This window comes from Macrobrachium nipponense, chromosome 32 (genome assembly GCF_015104395.2).
Source record: "Macrobrachium nipponense isolate FS-2020 chromosome 32, ASM1510439v2, whole genome shotgun sequence".
In the NCBI taxonomy this organism is placed as follows: Eukaryota; Metazoa; Arthropoda; class Malacostraca; order Decapoda; family Palaemonidae; genus Macrobrachium; species Macrobrachium nipponense.
Window position 1 is genome coordinate 19,780,473 of NC_061094.1, and position 12,366 is coordinate 19,792,838.

The 12,366-nt window shown below is 37.3% G+C and overlaps 1 protein-coding gene across 1 annotated transcript in view; it reads left to right on the forward strand.

The window, feature by feature from the left end:
* Positions 1–429: 429 nt before the first annotated feature.
* Positions 430–12,366, forward strand: part of LOC135207257 (E3 ubiquitin-protein ligase MARCHF11-like) — a 218,966-nt gene continuing 207,029 nt past the window's right edge. The window contains exon 1 of the mRNA XM_064238911.1: positions 430–765. The gene's annotated coding sequence lies outside the window, so the exon portion shown is untranslated. The remainder of the gene's footprint in view (positions 766–12,366) is intronic.

A 12,366-nucleotide genomic window follows, 5' to 3' on the forward strand; every position in this document is an offset into this window, starting at 1 on the left:
CACCGCAATTTCAGTAAAAACTTACACCATCTTTATCGAGTACCTATAGCTAATTTACGCTGTAAGTAGTATTTGAGAAGGAAGGTAAGTTTCTGTAAATTCGCAAGAATAACGAGGGAAAAAATGAACGGTTGCCGTCATCTACTAACAAGGGTATCGATGGAGCTACTTTCTGCCATGTTTACATACAAACAGTTTTTCCTATTGGTCCCAGTTATTTTTCGACATTTCCAGGTCCTCTGAAAACGCGTGCTTAAATTCTCTGCTGTAATTACTTACAAAATATGCATGGACATGTTTCAGGTAATCAAAGACATCGTGTATTTGCTTCCCGATAAGACCACATTAGTCAGACACCGCGGCCCATGAACTTCTTTCGTGGTGGCCTGGGGATCGAAGAAAGGGTGCCAGATGCCAACCACGGGAAGCAACTAACAACCTCTCGCAGTCTTTGTTGTGAGGTGGAGATGGTAGGTGTATGTGTGGGTTGCTCTGATTTCTTTCTACGCTGTGTGTATATACGTCAATCCTTTGTGTTTTCTTAGTGATCACTTCAAAGGAATTTGCGTGTTCTGGGAGAAAGGGATTCAGTCACGGCCAACAGAGCTTCCTCGAAGTGGTGGTAGATGTTTGTTATTTTCTAGACTAGCTGAACACCAGCACTATTTTCTACCTTCGTCAAGCTTTGTGTTGCAGAGCCATCGCTGCTGGCAAGTGAAAAACCCACTCCCCCACAGCAGAAGTGTTAAAGAATTCATAGCAAAGGTAAGCACAAAATTCACTGATAGGTGTTAGGGAAGATGCTCCGTGCAAGTATATACAACGGGTGAAATTCGAGCTTGCAAAAGCTTTGGTGTAGGTTAGAGCCTCATACTGATGAAATATTTGCAGGCTGGCTGAACTCTTCAGTTAACATTTTTTAGAAAAAATGAGATTCTGGTTTGCTCTAGGTCTAGCCTGGGGAAAATCGTCAGTTTATTCATTTGCTCAGCTATTGATGGAATTTTTCTCCTCGGGATTAGCAAACGTCATTTGGCGATTACCTTCAGTATTAATGGTCTTGGAAACCATGTTTTATAATGTAAAAGGAAATAACATAGAACATAGTTTTTACCCTTTATTGTTTCAGTACTTTTATCTAGCCTATTAATTTAGTACCCGAGTCACCAAAGTAATGCCATATTCAGGATAAATACAAATACCTATGCCTTCACACTGCAAATTATATGTACACATATATATTTGATATTTTTTTGTTTATTTATAGTGTTATTTTCATTAAAAGAGCGACTTCCAAGAAAAAGCAAATAGACTAACCAACGTACGTGCAGTTTTAGGCCTATGTAATGTACTTGACCGACACATACCTATGCAATCATGTTTTTCATATTACATATAGTATATAATACACACACACACACACACACACACACACACACACATATATATATATATATATATATATTTATTTATTATGTTATATATATATATGTGTGTAGTTTGCTTGTGTGTCCGTGTGTGCATTTGGCGCGGGGTTGGGAGATGCTTTCACTGGTGTGTGCACACACTTGAACTTATTAAAGTGCCAAGCGGTGTATAAAAAGTGAAACTTTAATCAACTGCATCCTTAAGCTGCAGTGCATACTGATTAAGATTGTCTTCTTTGTATCTAGATTTTTTCATGTAGACTGTATCTATAGTTTTTTCAATGTAGAATTTTATTAATGTTGAACAGTCTTATCTGTATTTATTTCTTGTCTTATCCCTTTATATATATACTATATATATAATATATATATATATATATATATATATATATATATAGTTTAATATAGTTTACATGCGGGCTTCTTTTTCTGTGGAAACTGGCTTTACAAGTTACTACTGGTAGTAACGGATATTCGTGCCTTGAGTTACTTTGTTCAGTGGTTAATGTATTTTCTCCGGTCGATTTTAGTACGATATCATACTGTATCTATACAGGATTTCGTTATAGGTAGGTGGTTTCACTTCAATTAATCGGCAAATTTATCCTCATCTCTTCACTTTGTCATGTAAACATTGTCATGTAAACAGTTACACTTACGCTTGCTCTCTCTCTCTCTCTCTCTCTCTCTCTCTCTCTCTCTCTCTCTCTCTCTCTCTCTCATTTGTTTAACGTTAATTTTGTGAACAAGGGAACCTAAAATTTTTGGCAATCCTGTGCTTTTCTGTGGTGCACGGATACAGGTAAAATAGTAGGTACCTATATATTTTTCCTCGATTTTTAAATTTCGTAAGACTACCAGTCAATAGCAGAATTCTTGATTACATGTGAGTGTGACGTACATGTGATTGTGCATGATGAGAATTTTTACTAGGCAAATTGCATCTACGTGTAAAAATAATGACAATAGAATTTGCTCGGCTTAAAGATTGTTTTTAAAAACATTATATAAAATCTCAAGTATTGTTCATCTCCCAAAATAGAAAATATTCACAGCTCCAAAATTATGGTGTTGTGGAAATGTCCAGTTGATTTATAGCTATTTATTTATAAAATTGTTAATTGGCCTATATATCGTAGCTGTTAATCCTGAGCTGGTATTCTGCATTTAGATGCTATTGATTGCCTGTGGGGAAAAATGAGTACTTTTAACTGCCCCAGTTGTTACCGGGTGAACTAAATGGGTTCCAAACTTCCAACCGTAGTACATTGAATACAACGAAGATTTTGAAACTAATGGTAAGGCTCAGATTGACAGTGGTCTTTTCTTAGTTTGCTATTTATTAAACAAAAATCGTTGAATATCCAGACCTCGTCTACTCGACGTAGTACTAGGTAAGCGTTTTCTTTGGAACTCCAGAAGCATGTGTGTCACTCAGTCTCAATCCTTGTTTTATTCAGTTTAGTTAGTAGATAGTTTAATGCTTGAGTTGTTTTGCATAAATTAAGTTTTACCGATTAGTTGATTTGGCATATAATGCCTTGAAACAAGGAAAATTATGTTTACCTTATAATTCTCTCTCTCTCTCTCTCTCTCTCTCTCTCTCTCTCTCTCTCTCCCTCCTCTCTCTCTCTCTCTCTCTCTCTCTATATATATAATAATATTATATATATATATATATATATATATATATATATATATATATATATATATACATATGTGTGTAATGAGTATGGAGATTATCAATGTTCAGTTATATTCTCGGTTGGTAATCTTGTAATCAGGACAGATTTAAGATAAGTTCTGTAAGACATAATTATACCATATCTGAAGTTCTGTAAGACATAATTATAGCATATCTGATTCTTTAAAACGATATAGTTGCATTGCAGTTTTTTGATAGCAAATGTCATCTTATACTGACTAGTGTAATCGTGGAATATTGATAACTGGTAAGATGGATGTGTAAGTTTAAGAAAGCAATGGAAGAGCAATTAGATACTTTTGTTCATAAACTAAGATAGTTGAATATTTTTGCTTCCGTGCTGAGTGACCTTGGCAGTGCCTTGGTCAATTTGGTCTTCTTTTACTAGTTGTAATTATTTTTAAGATAACGGCCTCAGCGTTTATCGTTTAGGAGAGTCAAGTTCCCCGGTCGACACTCAACAAATTATGATTGTACATCTGTTAATGATAATCATATGAGAATTATGGACCTTACGCACGATATCTCGCTCTTGTTCAAAATCATGTTGCTTCTTTGCTTACTCGAGGAGTAAGCCTACAAACAACCTTGCTGTTGATGGTAGGGGGTAGGAAAGTTTTGGAAGACCCTTCAAGGCTTTGAAAAAGGTGTTCCACATTTAGTTAAAGATACAGGAATTTTAGGATAAGATATTTATGATTTATTTATTAGAAAGAAAATAAAAAGTGAATTATGTGAATGTTGAACTACAGAAAAATTATTTTTAAAAAATTTAGCGTATTTATTTTAATTTTCTTTGGTGAACTAAGGCTCTATTTGACCATAGATTTTAGCACATTTTAATTTAAGTTAAAAGTTAGGAATATAATGTTTACAACTTATGCGTGAGGGAAAAATCTTGCACGCGTCCCGAGTAAGGTCCGATCACGTCTTGTTTTTAAGATGACCAGAATGGTAATGAGTGAAATTCGTATATAATGGCTGGGCCCACCCGGAATGTTTCTGTAACAAATTAATTTGAATATGATTAGTATATATCGGGCAAAGAGGTCGATCTCTTAGTATACTATACAGTGCCATTTTAGAACTATTGTTCTAATGATGTTTGACTGCATTGTGTTTGTTCACTCGTAAATCCCCTTTTGCACGCTGAAAAATAAATAAGAATGACTAAGCATTTATCATGCTTCTATTTTTACATACACGCACACACACGAGAGAGAGAGAGAGAGAGAGAGAGAGAGAGAGAGAGAGAGAGAGAGAGAGAGCGCTATTAATTGACTTCTGGTGCTGTGGCTTCTGTTGTCATGGTAGATATGGGCGTTCAGCTGTTTTGAAACTTCTCGTGGCAAATCCAGAAAGGCTGGTCTACCGAAGAATCTTTCTTGGCAGATATGGGTTTCTTTGGACCTTGACGCTGTTGATACTTTCCTCTTGTGTATGTGGACCTATAAGCACAAAGAGAACTTCTCTTTGCGCTTATAGATATTATAGTCTGTTGAATATTTTCTCTTGAGCGAGTGAGCATTCTGGTGTGTCAAAACCTCTCTGTTGGCACTTATGGATATTTTGGTCTTTTGAAACCTGTTTGCACAATGAGCATTGTGGTTTGTTGGAGATTGCTTTGCAAGTTAATGTATATTTATCCTGTTCCATGATGTTCGAAAAAAAAGCGCAATGAAATATAACCGTGTCATGTATTCATGCTCGCTGATTGTTGAACATTATGGAGACCTTTATCTGATTTGTTTTTCCGCCGTAATACTTAGTAATTGTGGGATTTCAGCAACTAATAATTCATGTCAAAGACGTTTGTTTTTCAGAAAATTGTCAATATTTCTTGAGGAAATATTTTGTTGTATTCTTTTTTATGAATTTGGATACGGTAACAAATGTATAGCAGCCAAACCTTCTTGACTTGTTTTCTTTCGTCAGTATTGTCAAACTTGGCATTATAATACCCGATTTTGCGACTGTTTATGGTGCTGCAGTTCGATAAAAATAATAGCGGAAGATAGCATCAGTGAAGGTTCAACAAGCTATGCTATAAGAAAAACGGTTTTTATGGCTTTGAAGTGATTTAACAAGATCTGACAATGACACTACATATTAGTAACAACATTCAAATCATTTCCTCGACGTGAGGAAGTTTGTAATGTAAACCTGAAGTACTAAGACAAGATCTTAAGGCACAATAAGAACTGAAAAAAATAAAATGTTGACTAATACTGGAGCACCTCAGCTAAGCTTAGTTCATAACCTAACCTTAACCTCAACTAACCTCAAATTAACATACTTCATAACCTAAATTAACTTGTACGGGGAACTTTAAGCTTAACATTCAGTTCAAGAGATTTGTTAAAAATGCCTCGTATAAAAATGCTAGCATAGACCAAAAAAATTATAATTAAAAACAAATGAAATAAAATAATAATGATTATTACTTAAATAAATGATAAACATGTTCTTATCTTAAGTAAAACTCCAGCCAGAATTTTCGTGGACTAGTTTGTAGTATTCAAAATTCTAAATCAGAAACGGAGAAGAAAAATATAATTGTAGCCTATTCTAACGTGAAATCTTGCAGTGCACGAAGTTGATTCTGATGGCAATTCCCTTAGTGAAGAAGGGGAGGTGAAAATTGTATGGCAGCTGCTTTGCTATTTTCTAAGTAAGAAATGCAAAGCAGGATTTTTAATGTAAAGATTCTCGAGATATTGCATAGTATTCAGTATATCGATTCAGTTAGATTTGTCCATATTTAAGGATGCAACGCGGGAGTTGAGACCTTGAATACCCTCTTGCTGACTTTCTGCCGAGGGTTTTACATTACATATTTTGAACGAGCCTAACCTTTACTCTTCTCTTTTATTGAAGCCTGTCGCTTATCATGTCTGGTTTGAACCAGTAATATCAATGTAATGTACTTAAAGGTTACATAAGTGTACTTACGCTGACTTGAGTTTGTCCTAACCGTGAAACTTGTATGAGGAAGGTATAGTCAGTGAGTGGATGGTTCGACATCATTTGCATGAATGCAAACTTGTCTTCGGGCAACATGATTGCAGGAATCTTGAGGGACGTCGGCAATGGTGTAGACACAGGTTATGGACTTCCGCAATTTTTTTTTTTTTTTTTACTCTTTCAGTTGAATAATGTTAAGTAACTGAATTTTGTCTTCTGTCATTTTAATTTATGAAAAGAAATTCATAAAATGATCTCTACTCTCGTGGCAGTCAAAATTAAGTTGTTGTTTGTACGTCTGGCAGCGACGTTTAGCCTAGTATGGATCAAGATTCTTTAACTATGATAGCATGCACCTCGTCCAGGAGTCCCAAGTCAAACATTTTCATACATGATTTTACATTGGGTATTTTTTTTATTGAATAATATGAAAACTCACAATTTGTAACCCACTTATTTAAATACAAGCCGAAGTTCAAATTTCTTAGTGATATGGCTGCTTAACCTACACGACGAAGCTGGAAGTTGTCATGATTGTTTGACTTTTATGAAAACTTATAAATGCATTGGGATTTCTACTTGATATGCTGTTCACAGCCATGCAGGCTGCCCCATTAAGAAGAAATTGTCAGTATAAGTTTCCTCAGTCTGCTCTTCATGTAAACAAATCTTAATTATTTCCTTGCTTGGTCATGCCAGATTTGAGGCACCAGAATTTTTGCCACATTTTCAGTTCACTTTTAAGTTGGTTTCTCACAATGCATGATTGCCCTTTGCGAAAGAGTGAGTTACGTGCTCATTTACTTGAATGTTATAATTTCTCAATGGAAAAACGAGTGTAACCGCTAGATCGCCCCTTATTTAAAACAAAGTTGAATATGCTGCAGAGAACGCTGGCTAGGAGAGAGAGAGAGAGAGAGAGAGAGAGAAGAGAGAGAGAGAGAGAAATATTTGGCTGCCACCTGGTTCTAGATATACCCACGAAGACAAGAAAGGGTAATACACGTTCATACTTTGTTTCTAAGAAGCTATTCTATTTTGGCATATCCCCAGTTTCCATGGTTTTACCTCATAACGATTCTTAGAACAGACGCGGAAGCATGTTGAAGTGGATGATTAGCTGCATTACAATTTGGTGCATATGAACCCCAACTACCCACACATAGGTACGCGTGTTTTTTTTTTTTTTTAATATCCGCGCGCTTACGCTTTTATCTCTCAGAGGTTAGCATTCTTTTGGAATGCTGTGTTGCTAGCCCTGTGCCCTTTATAACTCTGTGACCACAGTCATCTAACTATTCTTTTTTCCCACCGTTATCCCTGCATTTAAGGCCCGGTTGCCTGATGCGCCTTCTCCACTGCCTTCTATGAAAAGCATCATCCTTCACCAAACCTCTTCTCTCCATATCTTCCTTCAATTTATCTCCTATCTGATTCTCTGCCTCCCTCTGAATCTTCTTCCTCCAACAGGTTTCTCCCAAGCCCTCTTCACTCCCTCCTCATCACCCATCCACAACACATGGCCATACTATCTCAATATTTCGTCATTTTCCAATCTCTCAAGCAGCGATTCCTACAATCCATCTCAGCATTCTCGTCTCTGTTCTCTCAAGCTTTACTTCCTCGTTTCTTCTTAGAGCCCATGTTTCTGATCCATACAATTACCCTGGTCTTATCACTGTGCTTTAGATCTTGACTTTTAGGTTGATGGACATTTTCTTATCACATACTACTCCAGCTACCTCTCTCCACTTCCCCAATTTCCACCTGTTTTATAATCGTGCCTCTAATGTCTTGTATTATTATTCTGCCTTTATCTTCCCTACTGCTCACCAAAACCTCTGTTTTGTTCACATTCACCTTTAAGCCACACTTCTAAAGACTCCTGCTACTCTTCCACATATACCCGTGACACAGGCATTTTATTGTGACATTTTTTCTCGCTTAAAATTCATTATAACATGGATTCATATGATTTTACCGACATATATTATTCATAACCTCAAAAATGTAGCTTAATCTGTGAACAATCCACTTGATGAGTGTACCACAATCCAAAGCTGTACTGTTCCCAGAAAACGTTCCAATAGCCTCGTTGTTTCGCAGTTCCTTTATGTAATGTGGATTTTTGCTTTCCGAAAAGTATTTTGAACGGTTTATTTTTCTCATTTCGGTGATTAATCCCTGTAATTTAATAATTGTTCATATTATGATTCAATGGCAACTCATAAGTGCTGCCAACTTTCTCTCAGATAGTCTGCGGTAGGTATTGGGTTTGATTTCGGTGTCTTATCTGTCCCCATGATAAACGATCCGATTTTATCAGAGCCCTATTCTTAGACCTAACATGTTGAGATGGGGCGTAAGTACCCTTTGTTTAGCCTAATGGTAATTTCTTACTGTTGTCAGGTTTGTTGGTGTCAATATAGAATGGAGATTTATTTATTTTTCTCTTTTCTTGTATAAACAAATCCTTTAGATAACTATTTTATCGAAGCCGTGCTTGAATTTGAAGTTCAGTTTGCCCGTATCTTATTGGGAAGGAATGTCTAAAAGGAAATGAAATTCCTGTTGGCATGTTTTTCACGAATTAAGAATCCCCTTTGCGTCAAGACATTTTTGCCGTTTGCGTTTTTATCAGCAGACGCCATCTTTACTTGTTTGTCTGTTGTTCTTCATAGGGGTTGTTGGGTTTGCAGAGAAAGAGTGCTACCTTTGTTTGGTATGCATGACTGTTCAGCAAAATTTCATACTTAATCACTTGTTTAAGCATGACCAATCCTTTCTCCGCTGGTGTAACGGTCACTAAATGGCAATGTTTTTAGTCTTTTCTTAGATATGAGCATCTTAACACTGGACTTTACTTCTTGTAGCACTTAATTGAGCCGTTAAGGGGGTAGATTTTTTTCAAAGGCTGCAAAGCCCACTTGCAGTTTGCATCAATTCCTCCATCTTACAGAGCTTAGCACTACGCTTCATTGTTATTGATGTTTTCGGTTGATAGTCCTTTAACTTTTCCTTCGTTTATCTTGGTTTTCCGTGTTTGGTCGCTTGGAACGTTATGGGATATCTTGTTTCCAATGCTGGGTTCAGAACAGTTCCGCGAGTACCGGTTTTTTCCTTTGGTATGGCGGTAGACCCTCTCTTGGCCTTGCAGCTTTGTTCATATTTTTCATTGGTATAATTCGGTAAGCCACAGTCACGGTCTAGATACAGCTATCCGGACGGACCGTGGCCACAGTAGACGGAATTTCTGTACTTGTATATGCGATTGAATTGACAGCTCTTTCCTGAATCACCCGCCTCAGACCGATGAATGGTAGGCATTTTATTATTTTAGCCTACAGAAGCTCTCTCTCTCTCTCTCTCTCTCTCTCTCTCTCTCTCTCTCTCTCTCTCTCTCTCTCACAGTATTACATAGAGACAGGTCTGTCATGAAAACAAGTTTTTTAAGCTGCCAGCCTTGCAGGCTCATATTCTCTCTCTCTCTCTCTCTCTCTCTCTGATTTAAACAGTGCTGTTCGTGCCATTGGCTTCTTGTACATCAGATTGGTTACAGAGAACAAGAAATTATCTCTTTCCACCGTTGATTTTCAAGTACGGTATATAATATATTTTCCCGGAGTCGGTTGTCCTCATGATTATCAGAGAGATCCGAAAGGCCTACATTGCCTTGTAGCTCGATTTTAAGGTTCAAGGCACGTTTGTTCATTGATATTTGTATTTTGTTTTTACGTAGAATATAGTACTTGATATCTTTTGTGTTACAAGCCACTGAATGTACTTCCCAGATTCCTATCCACTTTTGACCTTATTTCTGTTGTTCTTGTTCTTCTCCTGACTTTGCCCATGAATGATGTCGACAGTTTTGAGGTAGAATTTTCTAAATTAGTATCATATAACCGGATTGAAAGTTCCAGGGTGCAACTTTTGTCACTGTAGTGACCCATGCCCCCGGAATAAAAACGAAAACTGCTCCCGTAATAAAAACGAAAACTGTTCTGAGGGACAGGACAAACCGTTGGTTGGGTTACTTTATTTGGTTATTTTTTGTAGTACTGCGGATCTAGTCAATTTTTCCCACTTGTATTATGAGATTGTTGTCCTTTCAATAGTATGATGATTATGAATATGGGTACCTGCTGTAGGGCAAAAAAAAAAAAAAAAAAAAAAAATCCCAGTTGTGCAGAAACTCTGGTTAATATTTCGCACATGTAGTAAATATCCTTTAAAACTATGAGTAGGGAGTTATCAGAATTGCTTTAATAATTTTTAAAACTTCATGGAACCAGCAAAGATTTTAGTGAGTCGCAAAGCAAATTTCCGCAGAATCGGCCCTAGTGAGGTATATACCAGTACTTCCAGGTAGCATTGTAGTTTTTCTACCACCTTTCGGTATCAACATCTACTCAAATAGGGGAAAGACAGTTCCGAAGATAAGGTTATGTTACAGTAAAATGAACAGGAGATCTGGTTCTGACCTGCGTAACGTGTTGACATAGGACAGAATACGGATGCCAACCACATGCCACAAATTGGGGAGATTACCACCTTACCCATCTGTTAATGGAATCTGCGCCTCTTTCTCGATCGAGGTTTTTCAAAAGTCCCAGTCCAGAATTGTTGATGGCATAAGTGAAGCCAGGCTTTATTTATGTATTTATTTATTATTATTTTTTTAGCGTCCCTGGGGTAGTGGTGTTCTAGGACCTTTGCAGTTTTTAGTCATTATAGTGACATGGGTGTTAGTCTAGAAAAAAACGAGGACACAGCAGGTAAACGGTGACAAGCAAGTTGTAATTATTCACTCCTTGAAAGGCAACAAGAAATTGCTGCTAGGCTTAACAGATATTGGGGAGTGACTATGAAGAGTTGCAGTTATTAAGCCGTAATCCTACAAAACTAAGACTTGAGTGATGAATTGACCTCGAATTGTTTCCCCTCGTCATGATTTGGCTTTACGTAGGATGTTCGCTGTTCCCAGAGAATTTCTGTCTTTAAAAATAAGATGCTTCAAGTGTGGCAGTTTCCTTTTTCACAACACTAGTGATTGGGGTTTAGACCACTGGCGGGAGATATCCCATTTTGGCCGTCATCCATTGGCCCTATTTTCTACAGGAAACTTCCCTTAGGTCTTCAGTAGTTCATTCTACTCGTTTTGCACATCGTAAGTATATATCCGCAGCCTGTCGAGTTGATATGTTGCCGCGTTACCCGCAACCTGAAGTCTTTTATACATTCTTTGAAACACTGGTTCGGTGTGGATATTTGTTTATTTTGCATAATAGTGATACACCTGAACAGAGAAAAAATAATTAGAAGTCGTGATTTAAATGGCTCACTGAGCCACGGCTACGGTGAATATAGCACTGCTACAGTGCTGTTGCCATGGGAAGAAGGAGAACGATAGATTCCCCTGGGCCAGTTGTAAGGTAGACAGCAAAAAAACAAAACGCCAAACGTGACTCGTCTCGGCTCAAGGCCACCTTGCCACTCCTCTGCTTAACCATTCTGTGGTTCTTCCTTCCGCCTAGCTCTGTCGTGTGATTGTTTTTTTATGCAAATTTACCTGCTAAGCATTTTTGCTCGATGAAGGTAGTTAGATGAAGGTGGAGAACGCGAGATATTTGGCTCGATTAAATTCTGTCGGGTTTAAGCGCGTGTGACGCTGGCGAACCCCTCTTGATAGATTTATGGCAGTGGTAAAAGAAAATATTACTGGAATTATGGATTACACATCTGTTCGTTTTCCTCATGACCTGCTTGTGTTTGTGCCTACATTCGTTTTCATTTCAGCGGCTGAGGCCGATTATGTCTTGGCGTATGGGGCTATTATAAAGTTTATTCGGTTTTATTAACATGATCCGAAGCATATTTATGTAGAGAGTTTTAATAGCGGCGCATTGTCCTTCTGTTCTTTCCTCTTTGACTCACAAGGTGCATCAATGAAGAAAGTTCCGAGCAATGTTCTAAGACTTGGGCGGGGGAAAGGTGGAACTCAATTTGAACATCAATCTAACAATTTGTTGGCTAGAGGAAGGAAAGGAAATATAATATAAGAAAAGATATAACCAACCACGACTCGAAAAACAATGTAGTATATAGCCAAACAAAACAAGCAATTGAGTCAAAGGAAAAAAATGTTATTTACAGCTTTAAACTTTAAAATCCCCCTGGTTATAAGACAGAGCGGGCAGTGATTGTCACTGACTGATCATTGAGAAACATTATGTTGCAAAGGAAAAGAAATAAACAGTTCTAGCTGCGATT